The sequence below is a fragment of the Acomys minous genome (genome assembly GCF_964271855.1).
Source record: "Acomys minous genome assembly, chromosome: 3".
Taxonomy (NCBI): domain Eukaryota; kingdom Metazoa; phylum Chordata; class Mammalia; order Rodentia; family Muridae; genus Acomys; species Acomys minous.
In genome coordinates, this window is record NC_140485.1 from 24,193,041 (window position 1) to 24,204,399 (window position 11,359).

Here is an 11,359-nt window from a genome sequence, read left to right on the forward strand (position 1 = left end):
TGTGCTCTGAACATGACACACTTCACTCTGGCTACCTCATCATCTGCCAGTTTTATTGATAAATTTTATAGAAAATTAAGAAGTGTAAGCCCAGTGTTTTTCTTGAGTTCTGTGAACGTCTCCAGCTAATTTATCAAATGTAGCTGACTGGTCAGACATCCCAGAGGTCTAGGCCTGAAATGTAGACAGTTCTGGTAACTAAGCCCTCAATCCAGACAGAAGTCAGGCAGAGGACACCTAGGTTGCTTCCATGGCACAGTTGCTTGCTTTTTGGAAGCAAAGAGTCCTCACCCCCTTTTGAGGCCACGGAAGAGTTTTGTGTTGATGTGGTGTATGAGTAAAGGAAAGCACACTTTGCTTTTTTTTTTTTTTTGCCCAGACAGAGATGTTATCAGCAGCACAGAAATTCATTTATTTGGTTGAGGCAGAAATAATAAGGGCAGATGTAAACTGAGCCGGGCGGGGATCCTGGTAAGACCTGCAGAGCAATACAAAGGGTGAGACAGACTGGCAGGCTAAGTCAAGGGTCAGGAAACTTTAGATGCCCACTGACAAAGGTGAGTCAGTGTTCCTTTTTTTCTTTTTCTTTTTTAAAATTTACTCCCATTTTTATCATTTAATTATATAATTATTTCATCTATCCTTTTCCGCACTCCAAGCCCCCTCATAATACCCCTCCCTAGTCTCCTTCAAATTCATGGCCCCCTTTTTTCACTAATACATGTACCTGTATATATTCCTAAATATAACCTGGTCAGTATGTGTCATCTTATGTATGTACGTTTTCAGGGACAACTAGTTGGCATTCTTAAACTCACCACAGCTTAGAGGAGTTTCCCAGTGGTTTGCAGTCAAGATTCTCTCGGACTCTAGACAAATTCCTCTGGTTGTCACACCAGCCCATTTGGTCCTCCCACAGGATAAAAGCATGGGGGAAGCACTGAGAGTCAGGAGCTGAGATGGCGCTTTAGAGATGCCACAGCAGAAAGGGCATGATGCTTAGTGACATCCATTTTTAGTGACAGGAGAAAGGGAGTGTCAGATGGAGGCCTGTGATAGCCAGTGTGAAAGATGAGGGAGACAACGGGATCTCTGACAAAGAGGGAGAAGGCAGAGGCTGGCCGCCTAGATACGGGGTTGGCTTCATAAACACAAGACTGGCATGACCAGGGCTTTGAGAATGAAGTCAAAATTAGGCCAGAATAGTGGGGAAGACATTTCCTCTTCCTCTCTGTCCTCTTCCACACAAGCAGGAGCTAAAAAGCAAGCAGAGAGAAAAATGTCACAACAATGCACACATGTACAGCCTTGTACATAGCCTGCCTGCCGAAGTCCACTCATTAGCAGTTTATCAAAGTTAGACACACCTTTGGGTGTGAGCATGGAAAAAAAAAAGGCACAGTAGTAGTTGTCATCTTCCTTTCATAAGGGCATTTGTAACAAAAACACTACTTTAAAAAGGCTTTTTAATAGAAAGCAAATGCCTTATGAATGTGTGTTACAAATACAGACCAAATCATCAGCAACAGCCATGCGTGTGCACAGTTTAGTTTTTATTGTCCTGTGTTTCCCTGGGGATTTTTAGGATTAGATTTGGATAGTTGGATAGGTGTTTATATTCAAAACACACACATACACACACACACACACACACACACACACACACACACACACACACACACGGGAGGCATAGGAAAAATAAGCAAACTGCAATTGCTAGGCTTTGTTTAAAACCAAAATCCATTAAAAAAAAAAACATGGCCGACTGACACTATGGCTAGCTGTTCTTTGCTTCTTTACAATGGCCTTTCCTTATCATTAGCCTGGAGAAATCATCTTTTCCCATCATGCATCGGCTTCCCTGGCACATCTAAAGGGCAGGTGAAAAAGGAATGAACTTTATTCTGGGAAAGCCTAACCCATTCCTGGAATCTGTCACCCACTCCCCTTCATCTCATGAGTAATATGCTTCTCCTGTTAAAGTTTGTCTATGAAAGCAGCCACCCAACCCTCCATCATGCTCTAAGAAGCACGTTCACCCCTCAAGCCTGTACCTTTGCCCTGTAATAAACTTCCTCTTAATTATTTACTCTGCTTCCTTCATGTATTCTTTCTCTGATAGAGACAGAGGCTAGAAACTCTGCATAGAGAGCTCACTGAAGTCTGTGTTAGAGACTTCCCCAGCCTTCACGCATTAGATGGGCAGGCACATAGGTAGGTAGATAGATAGATAGATAGATAGATAGATAGATAGATAGATAGATACATGATAAATGACAGGTGATGTCAGATAATAGATACATACATATACACATACATACATACATACATACATACATACATACATACATACAGAATTTCTTTTCTTACTGTTGGTTTCTACAACAGACAGCTTATCTAAACTCTAATTGTTTATTAATGTAGTACCAATAAAGATGAATTTAAAAAAATATATTTTCATTACAAAATGCTACCTAAGATTTTTAAGTCCTTATATTTTTGTCTTGCTCTACATGTCTGTCCAGCCTGGCAGTCTTTGAGCTGAAGATAATAAAGTATGGCCTGCCTCTGATTCAGAGGGGCAGACGTGTAGTTGTACTACTGGTCAAAATTAAAACTCAAAAGAGGACTCTGTCCTGCCGAAGAGGAAGTAAGGACTCTTGTTTTCCTGTGCTCGGTTGCCCAGCACGCTTTGATTCTGAAACCAGCTGTAGGCTTTTCTAGTGTAACTATCTCATCTTCATGTTCAAACTGACGGCAAGCAGAGTGTTTTGTCTGTGTAACTAGTAGTTGCTCAAGAGATGATTACAAACAAACGAATCAATGAATCCGTCATCTTTGACAGAATCAATTCAGTGACTTGAGCTATTTCATGGGCCTTTTGAATTATTACTTGTATCGATGCAAAGTGATGGATACAATGAAGTAACATTTCATATTTCTAAATGTAGCTTTCTGTAATTTATTAACTTGTTTAAGAATTTAGTTCTTATTTACCCACTTGACCTACTACTGTCCACTCATCTCAATTATTTAACAGCTTAAACAGACACTTAATAAGTATGTAAATGGAAGCACCTTAACGCAATGCAGGTTTCTTCCTAAGTGTCAATTATATGCCTTAACATTCCCTTCAATTTGAATGTGTTAGTAAGACTCTAATTACACTGGTTTATAGCTGATGGAATTACAGAAGGAGAAGATCTCTCTCCTACATACTTATTAGACCCCAGTAAGTGTTCCTTTGCAATCTCTTGCTATTGAATTATCAAGTAATAACTGTCTTAATGATTCTAATTGAAATGCTTACTTCAGACTCCTACCACAGGGGAAAAAAAAAAGACTTCACTTGGAGTCATTCTCTCAACAGAGCCTGGTCTGTTACCCAGAAAATGTGGCTTCCCATGGCAGATGGTGACATGCTGAAGGCCTATGAAGAATTTTAAGGGCATCTGTGTTTCCTTGAATTGTTTGCCGTGGAACTTAAGCCCTGACTTGATTTTGCTACTCTAGGCTTTGTGATCAAGAACACCATTACCTCACAAATATACATTTTCCCATTCAATCTCTACAACCTCCCAGAAATTTGTATACATTATTATCATCATGGAAGAGATTTACAGACTAAATAGTTTATTTTGAAGGACAAAACAAACAAACCAACAAACAAAACAAAACAAAACAAATCAAAGAACGAGTATGTTAATAATAGCAGAGGTCAGGATCCAAGCCTAGGGCAATGTTTCTCTCTCTCTTTCATCTACCGCAGCGTATAAAGTTTTTCATAAGAGCAAAGACTTGAACGGAACATTAGTCTTTATCTGATGATCTATCTGGTTCCTTGGGAAGTTGAGGCTCAAACCTAAGCAACAGAGTGGGGTCTGCTCCACATCTCTGAGGCCCAGCCCTGCAGAGCATTATTATGTTTTGCATTGCCACGAGATGGTCTTGCTGTAGACCCACAGCAACCTGAGGCTGGCCTCAGACCTTTGCTTTTCCTGCATCATTCTCCCCAAGAGACTGAGGCCAAGCTGGTCTACATGAGGTTGGGATACAAAAGTCAGATGTTCCTGTGCATGGTGACTGCACTGCTTGAAGGAAAAAGAAAAGAGAAAAACCCTATGAAAGAAAACTGCTTAAGCTGGCTGTACAATACTCAAAGCTTGTGGCTTTTATACACTCTTCTTCCCCTTTGCAACTTTGCCTGAATCTACAGTAGTGTCAAAACTCCTTCACCTTCAAGCGTAGAGATCATTTCATATATAAGAAGACAGCTTAAAACACACTGCTGTGCCAATTTTTTCCCTCTTATTAATAAATCCGATCTTTCACAATTTCTTGCATGTATGTAAAGCATCCTGGTTACCCTCCCAATACCTTCAATTTCCTTCTCTCTGTGAGCCCTGCTTCTCCCTCAGGAACCTATTTCCCATATTCATCAGGTTTTGTTTGTTCAGTGGGTGTCCCACATGTTCTAACAGGACATACTGTGTGATCCTGAACTGGGAACTAGCCATCAAGGCCTAGTGGGCTCACAACTGAACGTGTGGGCACACAACTAAATACTGTCCCTTCCCCTCTCCAGAATCTGTTAGTTGCCAAAATATCAGCAGTGAAATGTAGGGTCCAGTGCACCCATTCCCTGTCCACACTTGATGGTAAGGAGAGCCTGGCTTCACTACCTGGAGACTGCCTGCTAGCCCTTCCCAAAGGCCATGACCTGGTGTATTTAAAAGTTGGCATTTGGTAGCCTTCTCCTTATCCATAGCTTCCTATGTCCTTTCTGCCTCCTCTTCCAAATGTTCCTTGAGCCTTCGGGATTGGAGTCATTGTCCCTGTAGGGATGAACCCCCAGGGATCCTTCTTTTCTCAGCAGCTTGTGCAGGCAGGGGTCTCCGCATTCACTTCTGTCAGGGATGTTTCTCTGGTTAAGGCTGAGGGTTAGTGCTTGCCTGTGGGTGTAAGGATAGGTATTTGGGGGCTGGAGAGATGTTTTGGTAGTTTAGGGGCATTTGCTACTCTTCCAGGGGACCCAGGTTTGATTCCCAGAACCCAGTTGGCTCAGCAACATCTGTAACTCCAATTCCAGAGGATCTAATGCCTTTCTTTCTTTCTTTCTTTGTTTCTTTCACCTCTGCAAACACAAAGCACTCACATGTTGTACAGACACACATGAGGGCCAAATACTCATCCACATACTTTAAAAAACAAACAAACAAACAAACAAACATATTTAGGAAGTGGTTTGTTAGCATGTCAGTTCAGCTAAGCAGCAGAGTTAAGTCCCCCTCTAGGCCCCAAGACTTTTAGGTTGTGGGGCTTGAATGGGGTTATTAGTGTTAAGCACTGATTACTTCTTGTAATCAAGCAGAGGTTGTTTACCCTACAACAGACTTGTTGTTATTACACCAACTGCCTCATCCTACCTGGCAGGTTGGTATTACAGTGTTAGAGTTCACAGCTGGGTAAGCTCATGGATGCTGCATCTCCATCCCCACGGCAACATGAGTAACACTATCCAATGCTGTGACTGGTAGCCAACAATGAGGAGGCTTCCATCTTAGCTCCAGCTTGATTCCTCTATATCATGTAGCCAAGATGTGTGGTGTCCTCAGTAATGGAGTCTTATCATCTGGTCCTACTGGGTGACTAGGAACAATGACAGGAGGCTGAATTATTTGGGAGTTGGGTCTAGGGCCTCTCTAACCAATATTTCCTATGAAGGCCTCTCTAACCTATATTTCCTTCCCCGGGCACTGGGGGCTTTTGTTTAGTGACCCATTATTCCTAGTATCAGCATTGTCTACCTTCGTGGGTTTTTAAAAATGAGGTAACAGTGTCTTTGTAAACTGAGATTCACGGTAGTAATTTCTGTTTTATTTTGTAGAATAATTTCAATACTACTGGTGTGATTTCTTCTTTGAAGAGCTAGTGGGATTCTGCAGTGAATCCACCTAGTCCTGGTTTGTTTGTTTAGGGGGGGTTATTTTCTTCTGGATGGAGAGTTTTCTTACTGTTTCAGTCTCATTGGGGGTTACATGTACATTTAAATTATTTATGTTATCTTTGTTTGATTTTTAATTGATCATGTGCACCTATAAGTCTAGCCATTTCATTACATTGTCCAATCTGTAGGATGGAGGCTTTAAAATTTTCCCTGGTGTCTGTTGTATGTCTTCCTTTTCATCTCTAGTCTCATCAGTTTGGGTGTTCTTTTGCTTTCTTAGGGTTAATTATCCAAGAGTGTGCCAATCTTATTTATGTTTTCAAAGAACCAACTCTTGACTTTCATGGATTCTGTATGTTTTTGTTGCTATTGTTGCTTCATTAATTTCTGCTTGATCTTCCTGATCTCTCCCGGTCTGTTACTTTGTATTTGGTTTGTTCTTATTTTTTCCAGGTGTTTAAGGCACATCCTTAAGCTATCTGATGGGAATTTCTAATTTTTTTGTGTTTGTTTTGTTTTTTATGTATGTATTTATCATTAAAAATTTCCTCGTAGAAATCCTTCATTGAGGTTGATAGAGTTGGGTATTTTTATTTTCATTTAGTTCTAGGAGTTTTAGTTTCCTTCCTGATGTCTCCCGTGACCCAGTTCTTGATGAGAGGTGTAATGTCAGTCTGCATATGTCTGTGTGCTTCCATAGCTTCCATTGCTGCAGCTGCCCAGCTTTAGTCCATTGTGCTCAGATAGAACTCATGATGTCACTTCAGTTTTCTTACACTTCTTAAGGGGTTTATCTGTGTCCAAAATGTGGTCTGAAATAGAACATTCTGTGTTTTAGTGTTTGGGGAACTGTTCCGTCGACATCTGAGCAGGGTGAGATGTAGGGATCCAGTTTTCTTATTTCTCTATGTGGTTATCCAGCCTTTTGAATATCACTTGTTAAAGATGCTTTTTCTTCCACAGTGTATTTCTTTTCTTCTTTGCAAGGCAAACCAACCAACAAAACAAAACCCAAGATTGTGTGCACTTAAATCTGGTTCTCTATTCTGTGTTGATCAATCCCTTTTGATATCTTCCAGAATTAAGTTTTCATGTATTTTACACGGAATTTACGCATTCTAACCCAATAGATTTAGGAAGTCATTCAGCTATAATATTTGCCTGTTTAATTTTTGTTTTATAGTCTGTCTATTGGTGAAAACTGGGTATTAAGTCACCCCCAATTACTGGGTTTGAATTAACTTGTGGTGTTATAGCTAGTAGCATTTGTTTTATAAAATTGAATACACATGTGTTTGATGTATATTTATTTAGTATTGTGATGCTTTCTTGATGGGTCATTTCCTTGATGTATATGAAGTGGTGTTATTTATCTCTTCTGACTAGTTTTGCCTGGAAATCTACTTTATCAGTTATTAGAATGATTATGCCTGCTTGCTTCCTAGTTTCATTTGCTTAGAATATCTTTTTCTGTCCTTTTACTCTAAGGTTGTATCTATTATTAATGATGAAGTGTGTTTCTTGGGGACAGCAAAACAGATGGATCCTGTTTTCTACTCCAGTCTGGTAGTTGTGTTTTCTTCCTGGGGAACTGAAATCAGTAATATTCAGAGTAAATATAGAGGGTTGTGTATTAATTCTGGTTCATTTGATGACTGTGTGGTGTTCTCTTAGCCAGATATGTTTTGATTAACTGCCCTGGTATTGCTTATTTTTCCCTGTGGCCTCTTCGGTATGTTTATCCTTCAGTATGATGTATTTCTTCTAGGGTCCTCTGTAGAACCAGTCTAATGGTCATACATACCGTTAATCTGTTTAAATGGTTTTTAAAAAGATTTTCCCCTTTGTACATAAATGCATTTTATTCATGTGAAATCTAGCTCTTACTTCCATCTCTTCTTCCTTTTGGGTTTCTCACATATCCTTCTCCCACTTTTATTTTATCTATCTATCTATCTATCTATCTATCTATCTATCTCTATCCATCTATTATCTATTTCTATATCTTTATTTCTCTCCATCCCCTTCTTTTTCTCTCCCTCCACCCCCCTCTCTCTTTATCTCTTTCTACACACACACACACACACAAATACATATGCAAGCATATGTAATATAATGAGTTCAGTTATAGTTTCCTGTGTGCACATAGGTGCAAGGCTCTTCACTATAGCATGAACAATCCACAGTTTCTCACCCTGGAAGAACCCTGATTTTCTCTCCCCTTGTTGTGGTCAGTTACCTTTAGCCTCTGAAGAAGCAATGGGGCTGTGTGAGCTCCACCATGCCTGCTGGAACACTGACTAGATCAATGCTTGGCAGGTCTTATGATGTAGCATCCACAGCTGTTGAGAGTTCATGAGCATCACAGGCTGTGGTGTCCAGAAGATACTGTTCTGTAACTGTCCCTCCTGACCTCTGTCTCTTAGCAATCTTTCCACTTCCTCCTCCACAGTGTTCCCTGAGCCCTGCAGGAAGAGGATGTAGTAACGATGTCCTATCCGAACATCATCACTCTGCAACCAGTCACTCTCTGCACTTTGGTCATCTGTGGTTTTCTGTGTTACTCTCCCTTCACTGCCCAAAGAAGCTTCTTTAATGAGGGAAGTGATCTGGACTAATCTGGGAGAAGAAGGATAAGTATTTAAAAGAGATAATCAATTTGGCAAAATGCTAATACTAAGATCTCTTCTAAGGTCTATGGCCTTGCTAGCCATGGATTCTTGGCCTGGTATACAATTCCAGGCGTGAATTCCTTCCTATTGAGCTAGCCTTAAATCCAACCAGACTGCTATTAACCGTGTCCCAAGGCACTCATGCTGCTATTACACAAACGGGCATGCTTTACCCGGCAGGTTGTTAGTGTAGTTCACAGCCGAGCACCAACTATTTGTGTTTTGTATCACCTGTCAGCCTGCCTGGTACCTTACAGAAAACAAATTGTAACTATCAGGGAGGAAGATTCCACTTCAGTACCAACTTGATTTCTCCAAGACTTGTGACCACAGTGTGTGGTGTGTAGTTTGTTTTCTTACCATAGGAAGTTTTTATTTTCTCTTCACTTATAAGAGATAGGTTTAGTGGGCGCACTAGTCTTGTTGGTAGTTGCAACCTTTCGGAATTTGAAATACATTTTTTTCGAGCCCTCACCTTTGAATGTTTCTATCTAGTCATCGGTCATTATTCTAATGAGCCTGCCTTTGTGCGAGACTTGGACCTTCTCTCGCTCCAGTGCCAGCATTCTTTCTTCATTTTGTGGCTTTCGTGTTTTAACTCTGTGACATGAGGCATTTCTTTTCTGATCCCGTCTAGTTGGTGTTCTATAGAACTCATCTCTTTCTTGAGATTTGGGGAGTTTTCTTTTATGATTTTATTGGGAAAAAAAATCTCTATGGCTTTATCCTGGAATTCTTCTCCAGCTTTGCTCATAATTTGGATTTCAGTTTTTCACGGAATCTCAAAGATCCTGCTTGTTCCACTTATGTGTTTAAAAATTCTCATTTTCTTTGGGTGTATGTCGCAATTTTTCTGTCTCATCTTTTAGTCTTGATACCCTTCCTTCCATGTGGTCCATTCTGCTAATGGGTCTGCCCATTTGCATTTGACAAATTGAATTTTTCTTTTCCAGCTTCATTTCAGTTTAGGCTTCCTTCAGTATTTCTATTCCTTTATTGAATTTTATTTTCATAACCTGAATCAACTTCCTTATTTCCTTCAGCTGTTTGTGTTTCTCTTGAGCGTCAATCCATTTACCTCTGTTCTCCCTGAGCTCATTTAGGTATTTGTGACGCCTTTGAATATGTTTGCAATTTCTATTTGGATTCTGTGTCTTCTATTCCATCTGAGTCACTCTGCTTGGGGTAGCACCTTTTGGTGGGGATGTAGTGTCTCTGTTTTTCATGTTGCTTCTACTCTTCCTATGAGATTTGTGTGCCTAGAGTTCAGTTGTTGGCTATGTCTTTTGCTATGTGTTTTATGCCCATGGGGCTGGTACTTCAAGGTGGGTAAGGGACTGGATTGCTTGTGGAGCAGTGGTCTGGACCAGGCTGGGCCAAATGTAGCAACTCAACTGGTCTCTCTTTTTTGGGCAGGAGATGGGTTCATAGGGGTGAGGATGAAGGCAGTGCCTCTGTCCATCTACACTGGGCTGGGCTGGGCTTTACTCTGGGTTAATTCTTTTAAGGAAGAAATAAAAACTTTATTGCCCCAACACAAATTAAATTGATTCAAGGTCAGGTGAAATTTCTGTGATTTTTAAGGATTCTGAATATGTCCGTGGAATTTATAAGCACTTTAGATACAAGAAATGGCCTGAATGTAATAAAAAACACATGACATAATTGTAGGTTGTGAAGTGTTACCTGGGGCTGGACAGTTCTGTTTATGACCACGGTGTTGTCTCAACACTGGCTGTTTCCCTCTTCAGAATAGCCAAGGGTTGTTCTGAGGCTGCTTTTCTCTTTTATGCTGTCTGCTTCTCATTTAGCTGCCACATGTGATCTTTCTGTGTAAGTTCAAGGGCTCAAGAACCCTTGCTTATCCACTCCTTTTTTCCGGTGCCAGCCCAATTAACACAGTGCCAAAAAAACAAATGTACAAATTGCTGATAGTCCACAATTACTTTCCTATTTAACAGAAACCACATAATAGAAATGACTCATGTATTCTTGTGAGGAAATCCCAAGCTCACCCAGCCTGTTCTCCAACAGCGTTTTGAGATCCATGAATGCGCCAAGTGCTAGCTTCCTTTAAGAACTCACAGCTAAGGATGGGCAGGCCACCATTTGTGGAGACCTCCTGGGAATGACCTCGCAAGTGAGGACCCCAGGGAGTGCAAACAGGGAAATAAAGAACGTACCATAGAAAAAAGCAGAGTGTAACTTCATCATGTCCTTCCCAAATTCAGGTCAAGTCCAACAGAGAGAGAGAGAGAGAGAGAGAGAGAGAGAGAGAGAGAGAGAGAGAGAGAGGGAAGATGAATCAGCATATGAAAGTGCTTGTTATGCAAAAACTAGGAACTGAGTTCACATCTGCAGTGCACATGGGGGAAAACTGGGCATGATCCCTGTGTGCGACTGTCATCCCAGTGCCATGGAGCGTGTGGCGCAGACAAGAGGCTCACTGAACTTCGCTAAGCAGCAGCCTGGATCCAGGCTCAGTAAAAGTTCCTATCTGGAGGTAATAAAGCGGAGGTAATAAAGTGGAAGAACATAACAGCTGATGTCCTTCTCTGGCTTACGTTCTCTTCTATAAGAGAGTGTAACTGTGGTACTTATATAGACCAATTACAGAAAATTTAAATTAAAGTAACTCTCTCTGTATATGTATTTACTGTAGTTATGGGCAATAAGTTTAGTCAAGTATGTGGATTGCTTGGTTTTAAATATTTATCGGGTACTTATTTATTAAATTATC

The 11,359-nt window shown here is 40.6% G+C and overlaps 1 long non-coding RNA gene across 2 annotated transcripts; it reads right to left on the minus strand.

Annotated features, from left to right (window-relative positions):
* Positions 1–326: 326 nt before the first annotated feature.
* Positions 327–10,413, minus strand: LOC311593418. 2 transcript variants are annotated; one of them, XR_014777701.1, is made up of 4 exons: positions 10,306–10,413; positions 5,427–5,649; positions 819–1,256; positions 327–478 (listed from the first exon to the last, which is right to left on the minus strand). It is a non-coding gene; the product is annotated as an uncharacterized lncRNA (long non-coding RNA). The 2 variants fall into 2 exon arrangements; XR_014777702.1 differs by having other exon boundaries at positions 327–1,256.
* Positions 10,414–11,359: the final 946 nt, after the last annotated feature.